This window comes from Triturus cristatus, chromosome 1_2 (genome assembly GCF_964204655.1).
Source record: "Triturus cristatus chromosome 1_2, aTriCri1.1, whole genome shotgun sequence".
NCBI lineage: Eukaryota > Metazoa > Chordata > Amphibia > Caudata > Salamandridae > Triturus > Triturus cristatus.
In genome coordinates this window covers 1,093,888,931-1,093,900,362 of record NC_140580.1, presented here as the reverse complement: position 1 = coordinate 1,093,900,362, position 11,432 = coordinate 1,093,888,931, and the positions used below count along the sequence as shown (strand labels likewise).

At 44.7% G+C, this 11,432-nt stretch overlaps 1 long non-coding RNA gene across 1 annotated transcript; it reads right to left on the bottom strand.

Annotated features, from left to right (window-relative positions):
• Window positions 1–8,487: 8,487 nt before the first annotated feature.
• On the bottom strand, window positions 8,488–10,618 carry LOC146868737 (uncharacterized). Its single transcript, XR_014966389.1, has 3 exons — window positions 10,509–10,618; window positions 9,713–10,439; window positions 8,488–9,519 (listed from the first exon to the last, which is right to left on the bottom strand). It is a non-coding gene; the product is annotated as an uncharacterized LOC146868737 (long non-coding RNA).
• Between the last annotated feature and the right edge of the window lie 814 nt (window positions 10,619–11,432).

Sequence of the window (11,432 nt, the reverse complement as noted above, 5' to 3'; positions counted from 1 at the left end):
GTGAGATATGGAGATTCATGGACCCCTCAACACATTCTGGAGGGGGGCGGGGTCTTGTTTGTTTGGAAATTGGTCAATTATTTTGAAAAAGGGTTCATTGTTTTTATAGTCTGGCTAGTTTTGAAAAGTGTTCCTTGTTTTTTACTAACTTTCTAAGACCATCGCAGTTTTGTCAAATAGTTTTTCATTAGCCTTCCGTGTTTTGGAAAGGGCTTCTTTGTTTTGTAAAAGTTTGTTATGAAAGACCTGTTTTGATTATGTCTTTGCAATATCATAACGGTATTTCAGAATTTTGTGTTATTTTTCAAACATAGTTTTGGGGAATAATTAAACAATGGCTAAAGGGTTTACCACAAATGATAAGGGTGGAGATGCTTTGAGACCGACTACTGACAAGCTGATTTAAGACCAAAACCAACAAACATTGGCATGGCCAATAGGTCTCGCCTTTTGGACCTTTAAGTGTGTAGCCATGCAGCACATTTTCTGGAGTGCTCTGCCGCCAGGGATTGAAGAGCTATAGTGCATTGTTCAATTGCATTCTTAAAGTGCCTGTTTTTTGTGCAGATTTGGGTGAGAAATAAGCAGTTGTGGACTTCTGTAAGAGCCCTGAAATCGAGCTGTTTTGCAGTCATTGTAGATATAATTGAAAGAGAAATGAGAGCTTAAAAAATGTCCATGTGGTCACGCAATAACACGTCAAACTGTTGTGATTCAGTCCTGAGTAGAATTTATTGTCATTATGTTCAGTTATTCTTAAAAAATTTTTTTAATAAAGGACAATAGAACTGTTGCTCTCTCGTCAGCGCTTCGTGGACAGGGTAAGTGTTTGGCTTATGCAATGCGGGTCTAATCTCCTTTAGCGCCATAACCACACCCGTGATTTATGGTGCTTGTGATCTATCATTTGAGACTTCCAATCTGTGAAAGTGCCCTTTTTGCTAAGCTTTTCCCTCCCACCACCTTCATAATGAAAGTATCGAGATACTGGTACTTGCCTGAGTCAACGGCCCTCCGGGGTTGTGGCAGGGGTCGTCACAGCGTCCTTCTCTCCGCCGGATCCACTGGACTTAATAATGTTGTGGGTGAACAAACACTGGAGCATCGATGTTTTGTTTCAACTAGGCAGCAGCAGCGGCCATCTAGGAAGCCCGCGGACTGTGAGGGCCGGATTACTGTGCCTCTCTTCTAGGCATGGACGTTCGGGCCATGTTGAGATCCGACAACGGGAAAGAAAGTCCACGTTCTCCTGTAGGTTTCCTGGGACATGGTAAGCCTGAAAAGAGAAAGGCTGCATAGCTAGAAACCATAATAATATTTTGTGTTTGGTGTCTTCATGAGTAGCTGACCAAGTGAGTGGGGCGTGGTCTGTTAGAAGGATGAATGCTCAAATTTCTCCATTGCCCATTTTATGGCCAAACATTCTTTTTCCATGGTAGCGTAATGAACTTCCCGCGGAAATAGTTTCTGATTAGGAAAGAAGACAGGCTGTAAATCACCTTGTTGGTCATGTGAGACAATACAGTTCCCAAGCCTTGACTGGAGGCATCAGTTTGAAGAACAAGAAGTTTGTTGAAATCAGGACACATGAGGAAGGGAGCATGAGAAAGAAGGCATTTTAGTTGTTGGAAACTGTTTTCTTGTGATACAGTCCATTCTATTTTCATGTTAGGGTATTTTTGAGTGATGAGGTCAGTGAGGGGACTGGCACTCTCCGAAAATTGGGGTATAAACCTATGATAATTCCCGACAAGGCCTAGAATGAACCGAATTTCTTTCTTTGTTGTAGGGCAAGGAATGTTTTTGTAGCTTCGAGCTTAATGAGTTGCTGTTTTATCGTACCTGCATCAATGGTATATCCCAAATACTCTATATGGTCAGTAGCAAGGGTTGCATTTTTAGAGGTTAATTCAGTTCAGTTCTGTTTGTTTTAGGGTATTGAGAACCTGGTTTAAGTGTTGTAGATGTGTCTCCCACTCGGGAATATAAACAACTATGTCGTTTATGTAGGCGACATCATATTGGTGGTTTGCCCGTAATACTATGTCCATGAGTCTTCGAAAGGTGGCGGGAGTGCCATGAAGACCAAAGGGCATTATTTTAGAGAGGTAAAATCCTGAGGGAATGGAGAAAGCGGTCTTTTCTCTAGCTGTCCATGTAAGGGCCAATACCCCTGAGTATACATAACTTTGGCTCCTCTCAACCTTTCAATTAACTCATCTACCCTATGTGTTGAACTTGGAATGGGCATTCAATTGCCAGAAATCAATGCAATATCAAAGACTCCCATCCAGTTTTGGAACAAGTACCACAGGAGAACACCAGGCACTTTGAGAGGGCTCTAATATGTCTGCTCTTAGCATTGCCTCTACTTCTTGCTCTACGTCCTGACGGCTGATGGCAGGGATTCTGGAAGGTTTTAGCTTGACAACATGCCCTTTTTCTGTGATAATATCATTGTTTATCAGAGAGGTTTGCCCAGGGTTACTAGAGACAAGGCCAGGATACTGTTCCAGGAGAGAGAGTACTTGTCTGTTCCAGAGTCAATTTGTTTCCCATCTTAGGAGTTTCTCCTGGTGAAGACAAAAAAGGTTGTAGGGGAATTTCTAAGGGTTGAGTAAGGTTAACCTGCCCTACTCGTACCACCTGACTTTTTTTTGTTTAGTGGGTTCTTCCCATTTTTTTAACAGATTGATATGGTAAATTTGTCCTAACCGTCCTTTCTGTGGCACTGTTATCCTATTTCTTACTGGTGTTACTTTCTCTATTACTTGATATGGTCCTGAACAGGTTTTTTAAGAACTGGGTAAAAGAACAAGGACTGTTTACCCCATAGCTAGTTCCCTGAATTGCTTCCTTTGTCATATGCTTCTTTTTTGTTTTTGTTGGGCCTTTTCTAAGTTGTTATGAGCCTCCTCCCATAACGTAGCCCATGTTTCTTTCAAAGATTCACTACATGCTGAGAGGGGTTCGTCCTCATCCTCCCCTTCAGACCACTGCTCAGCTGCCATATCCAATAGGGTCCGGAGCTTCCTTCCGAACAATAGTTCGAATGACGAGAAGCCAGTAGATTTCTGTTTGTGTGTTCTTTTGGCAAAGAACACAAGAGGTAATTTACGGTCTCAGTCCTTTCCAGTGTCTGTACCCACTTTCTTCAACATGTTCTTAATGGGTTTGTTATATCTTTCTACCAGTTCGTCGGATTGTGGGTGGTAAACAGTCACCGCAATCTGGTGAACACCCAGGAGTTTGCACACTTCCTTCATCAATCGAGACATGAAAGGGGTTCCTTGATCTGTTAGGATCTTGTGAGGAAACCCTACCCGTCAGAAAAAGGAGATCCTAGTATGAGCAACAGAAGGTGTTGTCATAATCGACAGGGGATGGCTTCTGGGAAGCACGTGGCATAATCCACGAGTACCAATATATACTGGTGACCTCGAGCTGACAGGGTTAAGGGTATTTCTATTTTGATAATAGACAGGGGATACAAGGGGGCTTTTTTTTATTCCTGAAGGATTTATCAGCTGACACCTGGAACATGTGGCGCAAAATGTGGCGACTTCCCTATATACCCCAGAAGAATTGAATCACTCTAGCAAATACTTAAGGGTGTTTTCTTGCCCACAGTGCCTACCCCCTGCTTTGCAATGGGCGAGCAGTGAGGCTTGCTGACAAAAGGCGAGGGGTACCAACAGTTGTTCTATTAGTTTATTTGTACTCCCAGTGATTCCATATAATAACCTTTCTTTATTACAGATAAAAGGGCCTACCTTATCTGGGTCTTCCACATGTGCTTGTTTCCAAGTGTGAAGCAGCACGCTATCATCTTTTTGGGCCGTTCGGAAATTTGTGAAGTAGAGACCTCCTCTGGTGATGAAATAAAACAAGTAAAATAAGGTTTGGACAACATCCAATATCTCTCTTTGTCCCTTCCCTGTTTTTGTTTTGGGGATCCTCCCTTCTGGGGCGGTTATCTCGGTTGCACAAAAAAGGGCTTTCCTCAACTACCCAGTAACCGTGTTTTCTTTTGTCATTCCTACTAAATATTCATTGAAGCGGAGAAGGCCCGTTCCCAGCAGAACCTTTTCGGCCAAGAAAGGGACTACCCTGACTTTATGCACCTGGGGTTTCCCGTCAATCTCATTCAAAACTTCCACCAAGGCATAAGAGCGTATATCTCCGTGGACACACAACACCTGTACAATTTCTTTATGTTTGACTTGGACCATGGGTATGAGATACCTGCTAACTACCGTGTGATGACACCCTGTATCTAGAAGAGCCTCCAGAGGTCTACCATTTAAGTGTATTGTTTTTGATAGCGGTCCCGGCCTCACCCTGTAGCCAAGATACGACCTTTTGAAAACCCTATTTCCATGGGCTCTGCTGTATCAGTTTTGAGAGGACAGTGGCGGGCTATGTGCCCCCACTCAGCACTATGGAAGCACTGGGGTCCCTGCAATTGAGTGGAAATTCTGGGGCTAGGTTCTGCTAGAGGTCAGGGCACAACAGGAGGAGAGCTTTCTCCAGCCTGTCTTGTCACTCGCTGTCCTACTCTTATGGACAGTGGGGATGTTTCAGGGAGTGCAGTTTGAATTCTGGGGAATGGCGCAGGCTAGTTCTATCGCTCTCTGAACAGTCAAGTTAGGGTGTTGTTTTACCTATGACCGAGCGTTAGGTGGTAGCACTTCTAGATACTGTTCTAAGTACATTTGTTCAGTGTTTCAGTGACTTCTTACATAGTATTGGTAGTGGGTTGTAACCACTGGTTCCCTAAGTCTCTCATACAATAATATAGTGCTCATGGATTGTCCCCTACTGTCCACTTCTCCTTGTGAAAACGACCCCTATAATACTCTAGGTCACATCCCAATGTTTCTAAAAATGGCCCTTTTCTTTCAGGATATGGTGTTACCCCAGCGAGATTGGCAGCCTGGTATGCTGCTTGGAGTTCCCCAGACAACAACGGTGCAATGTATTGACCCCATCTCTCTGGAGGCCAGGTAGCATTGGAGTCCACTCGTTCAAAGTTTGTAACAGAATTATCAGGATCATCCCCTTCCTGAAACTTCTGTTGAACAGGTCCTGGAACGGTCGGGTGTAGTCTGGCACTGGATTGGCATTGGTTAGTCGTATGATGGCCGTAGCCTGTTGGTTCACAGTAAAGAGAGCAGCCTGTTCTTTTAAAGCCGTTTGAAATGGCGCCCTTTCCTTTTGGGCATTTTGATTCTGTTTCTCTAAAACTAGCTGCAAAAGTCGCTGGCCCTCAGCCAGTTGCGTGACCATGGCTTCCATGGTAATGGGTTGGGTCTTGGTTTCAGGGGATCTAAAATCCCACTTCTGACACCACTGTGATCACGCAATAACACATCAAACCTTTGTGGTTCAGTTCTGAGTGGAATTTATTTTCATTATGTTTAGTTATTCTTTGAAAAAAATAAAAATAAAGGACAACAGAATTGTTGCTCTCTTGTCAGCTCTTCGAAGTAGGGCTTCTTCCTGGGATCTTGTTTCGGCCCTGCGGTCAGAAGTAATTTTTTCCCCTCTAAAAATAAACAAAACGGGGTAAGTGTTTGGGTTATGTGATGCAAATCTAATCTCCTATAGTGCTGTCATGTTTATGGTGCTTGTGTTCTATTATCTGTAACTTCCAATCTGTAAAAGTGCCCTTTTTGCTAAGCATTTCCCTCCCACCACCTTCGTAAGGAAAAGAATCCAAATACTGCCTCAGGCCACGAACCTCCGTGGTCGTGGCAGGGGTTGTCACAGCATCGTTCTCTTCGCTGGAACCAGTGGATTCAAGAGTGTTGTGGGTGAACTGCTTGCCGACAGCCTCGCCTCCTCCCGGTATCTCATGTTTAGGTCGAGGACCGTCCGGTCTGCCGAAAGCAGAACCGGAAGTCGGAGATTTAATGTTTCTGAGAGTGGCTCCTTAGCCCGCCTCTCTTTTTGCCTCTCCTCCATTGGCTGGCTTCCTAAACGGAGGCCAGCCATTGGAGGAGAGAGCCGTCCCTCCAAATAGGCTCCGTCTTTTTCAGATTCGGGGGCGTGTTCCTTGCTGTTCTTTCCACTTTTTAGCCACGCCCTTTTAGAACAGCAGGAACACGCCCTCGAATCCGAAAAAGTTTGGAAGCTTCCATCCGCCATTTTTTAGGTATCGTCTGGCCGTGGGGATCTTCTTGCTGTTGTGCGCACATTTCAGCTAACGCATCGATCTTCTGGCCGCCGAAAAACTTCCGGAATGCGCTCACAGCCCGACCTCAACCCGCAGCGCTTTATCTGTCACATAGAGTGCAATGTATCTGTGAGTCTTTACCTGTAAAACACAGTAAGGGTTTGCTCCGAATTTGCACCTCTCTCTATGGCGCGGCTTCACCAACCCCCTTCCAGCATTTACAGACCGGACTCGTACTCTGACGCACTTTTTTTTTGTTTACATTTCAGCTAAAGCATCGATCTTCCGGCCGCAGAAAAACTTCCTGAACGCGCCCACAGCCCGACCTCAACCCGCAGCGCTTTATCTGCCACAGAGAGTGCAATGTAGCTGTGAGTCTTTACCTGTAAAACACAGTAAGGGTTTGCTCTGAATTTGCACCTCTCTATGGCGCGGCTTCACCAACCCCCTTCCAGCAATAACAGACCGGACTGGTACTCTGACGCACTTTTTTTTGGCTTACATTTCAGCTAACGCATCGATCTTCTGGCCGCCTAAAAACTTCCTGAATGCGCCCACAGCCCGACCTCAACCCGCAGCGCTTTATCTGCCACAGAGAGTGCAATGTATCTGTGAGTCTTTACCTGTAAAACACAGTAAGGGTTTGCTCCGAATTTGCAGCTTCACCAACCCCCTTCCAGCATTAACAGACGGGCATGTAATAGGAGCTTGCACAGCGCCTGGAGGACGAGCGCACAGGTCAGCAGCACATTAAGTAGATGCACGAGACTCTGGGCCGGTCATTGCGAGAGTGGCATTAAACACTGCCAGCTCGGGATGCCAGGCTTGTAAGTCGACAGGGGCCGGTTTGTTCAGCCAGCACACGGCACCCCAGGAGCTATGGGCACGATTTGCTCTGAATTAAACGACTGGACAGGTGCACCTGAAGTAATAATTTACACGGAGAGGATGTTGCATAACGGCCAGAGTGGTCCAGCTCGAAGCTGGGGAACCAGATTCGAGTCTCGGCAGGGACACAACATCCTGTGATTCTGGGCAAAGCACTTAATCTCCCCGTTCCTAATAAAATTATGTGGCTCGACTGTTGTGCCACTGGCTGTATTACATCCTGTTAGGAGCATAAAGCGTAGGGTAACGCAGCGAGAGGTGCAGGGCGCGATGTACCGCGAGCTTCCCAGACTACCTCTGCCAACACACCTTAATCCCAACCAGCAACCCCTTGCCCCTCCCCGCTGAGTGCTTCAAGTATGTGAAAAGTGGAGGGATCTATCAGTGGATTAAGGAGTGGGTGTAGCCTACGGAGGTCTTCTTGTGAAGTAGAGGTCCCGGCTTAGTACTGAGGGCTAGCTAGTCTCCTGTGCTTCATAAGTACGTCAACTAAATCATTCTGAATACAGAGAACATAAAAAAGTCCTTTTTCCCCCTGCTCGAGAAGCTAATAGTGGTTGCCCCAAAATTAAGAGGCCTTTTCAAGGTATGGGTGAACAAAGAGAAGAAGTACTATTACCAGCAGGTAAGGTTAGTGCCAACTTTCCAAATTGGTCGACAAACGGTAGTAGTAAACACATTTCTTGAATCAAAATTAAACCTCTCTTTCGCTCTCAAACGCTCACCTCCTCTCTATTGTCCGACCAGTCTGACGGAATGGAACTCTGGAGCCATAGCCTGCTCGATCTCATTCCTCACGCTTCTGCCTGAGCTCATCTCATGCCCAGAGGGGTAGGAACATTCTCCCAGAGCAGAACCTGAATGGCAGGTTCTAAAAGAACTAGTCCTCATTATCTTCATCGTCCTGCCTACTATCTCAAATTCTTTATTTTCTTCCATACTTTAAACAACTCCCTCCCCTCCCCACACCACTCTTACTCGTGCTTTCTGTACTGCATGTATGTTTGCGTAGTAGTGGTTCGTGTTTGCCTGCTTTTAAAACCCAATAAGAGACCCCGCACACATGTTCATGGAAAGTTAGAGAAGTGAAGGAACCAAGTGTTGAGACGTTGTGTCAACTCGATGACCTGTTGGTAATCTTCCAGCCCCTTCTCTCTTTTTTGGTAGTTCTTTGAAGATGTCATGGAGATGCAATAACTTTTCATGCATGGATTTGGTTACCATTTTAAACTCCCTTCTCGTTCTTTTTTTCAAACTACCAAGGCCTTACCTTTCGTTGCGCAGGTTTTAGCTCCCACTCTTAGACCCACTGCAAATGACATATGTCCCTGTGTAGTGCACACAAATTAAAGTGAATCAAAAGAGCCGATTTTGGTGGAACAAGGGCCGTCACAATTGAGGCAAGAGCAGGGCACGAGTCGGGGTTAAACGCAGGTACACGGCGTCCACTCTATATTGCACTGTGTGAATGTATATAGATCTGTGTGTACACATGTGTCTGTGTAGATTGCTTTATGGCTAAGTGTCGCTATTTAGAAGTAGCTCTGTCTGTGTGTACCTAAGTTTAGGCTGGATATATGTCTGTGGCTCTGTGTGTAACTGTGTTTGTGGCGCTCTGTGTGTGTGGCTCTGTATGTGTTGGTGGCTCTGTGTGTGTGTGGCTCAGTATGTGTAAGTCTGTGTATGTCTGTGTGGTTCTATGTGTGTAGCTGTGCGTGTGTGTGGCTCAGTGTATGTGTAGCTCAATAAGTGCATAGGTGCCTCTGTGTGTGTATAGATGGCTCAGTATCTTTATGTGGCTAGCTCGGTATGTGTGTTAAGTGACTCTATGTCTCTGGCTAGCTCTGTATGTGTAAGTCAGTGGCTCTGTATGTGGATGTCTGTAGCTCTGAATATTTGTGTGGATAGCTCTCTGTGTCTGGCTGACTCTGTATGTGTGGCTCTGTATGTATGTCTGGGTGATACACTTTGTATGTGTGTGGTTCTGTGTGGGTGGTTCTGTATGTGTGTGGGGTTGGCTCTCTCACTACATCACTCTCTCTCCCTAACTCTCTCTCTCTCTCACTACCTCACTATCTCTCACTACCTCACTATCTCTCACTATACTACACTCTCTCTCACTAACTCTCTACCTCACTCTCTAACTCACTACTCAACTCTCTCTTTCTCACAGCAACACAATATCACTACCACAGTAACTATCTCTCACTCTAACACACTACTTAAAAACTTCACTCTCTCTCTATCTCACTACCTCACTCTCTATCACTACATCACTATCTATTTGTATCTCACTCTCACTACCTCACTATAACACAACACACTCTCTCAAAACTTCACTACATCACTCTCACTACCTCACAACTTCACTCTCTCATTCTAACTCACTAATTCACTCTCTCTATCTCACTACCTCACTCTCTCTCTCAAATACACTAATTCACTTACACTCACTCTTTCACTACCTCACTCTATCTCACTACTTCCCTAAATCACTCTCTGTTTCTATCTTAATACCTCACAACATCCCTCACTACCTCACTCTCTCTTTCACTACCTCAATCTTTCCCTATCTCACTACCTCACAACATCACTCACTGTTTCTATCTCACTACGTCAGAAAATACCTCTCACTCACTAACTCACTCTTTCACTACCTCACTCTCTATCTACCTCACTCTCTCACTACATAACTCTCTATACATCACTACTCCCCTCTATATCACTACCTCACTATCTCACTACTTCTCTCTCTAAAAAGATCACTACCTCACTCTCTCACTACCTCACTCTCTATATCACAACTTCACTCTCTCTCTAACTCACTACATCACTCACTCTCTATCTCTCTACCTCACTCTTTCTATCTCACTAACTCACTTTCACTGTCTCTTTCACTACCTCTCTCTATCTCACTACATCACAACACCACTCTGCTTACATCTCACTACCTCACAACATCCCTCTCCCTCACTACATCACTGTTTCACTACCTCACTCTCTCTCACTACATAACTCTCTCTACCTCACTACTCCACTCTATCTCACTCCCTCACTACCTCACAACTTCTCTCTCTCAAAACATCACTACCTCACTCTCTAGCTCACAACCTCACAACTTCACTCTCTCTCACTCACTACCTCAATCACTCTCTATCTCACTACCTCACTCTTTCTATCTCACTAACTCACTTTCACTCTCTTTCATTACCTCTCTCTCTATCTCACTACATCACAACATCACTCTATGCTTATATATCACTACCTCTCAACATCCCTCTCCCTCACTACCTCACTCTTTCACTACCTCACTCTCTCTATCTCTCTATCTCACTCTCTATCTACCTCACTCTCTATCTCACTACCTCACTCTCTATCTACCTCACTCTCTCTCACTACCTCACTCTCTATTTCAATACCTCACTCTCTCTCTCTATCTCACTACCTCACTCTCTCTCTGCTAATGCAATAGGTATCACATATGCAAAAAAAAGCTAATGCCAATAGAAATGACAATGCCATTTATTTAGGGATACAAAAATGATAAAAAAATAATGAGCAATACCAATAGCTCTACCTATAATATTGCCGAGACCATTGCATTGTAAATGCTTGTTTTAATCTTCTCTCTCCAATGTTCTGTTGGTTTCCCCTCTCTCCCCTCCGGCGTCTTCCTCTGAGTCTTTGATTTCCTCCATGTCTTCTGACTTCACGTTCTCTGCTCAACAGTAGTCGTCGCGCACAGACGCCATCCCTTCCTCTGGAGTTTTCATCGGCTCTCCGCTCGATGCGGCTGTGATGTCCACATCAAACACTCGAGCGTTGATGTTCTGTTTCAAGTCGGCAGCAGGGGCGGCCTTCTTGGACGCCCCGCGGACTGTGAGTGTCGGATTACAGTCCAAAAGTGCAGTTATTTGAGAGAAATGCGACTGAGATGTGTAGGTGTGTGTCCCTGGAAAGACAGCTGAGTGAGCTGAGCTCTTGCTGTTGATATCTACTGTGATTTTTGTCTAGGTCATAAATTCCAGTGCAGGTAATCCCACATCATCCTTTCATTTTTTTAATGTCAATAATTGACTGTGCATATAGCAGTCCCTGCTATCGTTTGCAGCACACTGGCACTGAACCAAAGGACCTAACATGAGACAAAGAACGTACCTGCTACCTAAAACAAAAGTATAAAAGGGCTCAACCTAACATTTGATTCATTAGCTAATCATTAGATAAGAAATCAGAAAGAACAACCATTAAAAATGCAATAGGTCTCGCCTTTTAGTAAGTTAAAGCCATTTGCTTTGCTGTACAATACCATTAGCAAAGCAAATGGCTTTAACTTAATCAAAGGCGAGACCTATTGCATTTCCAG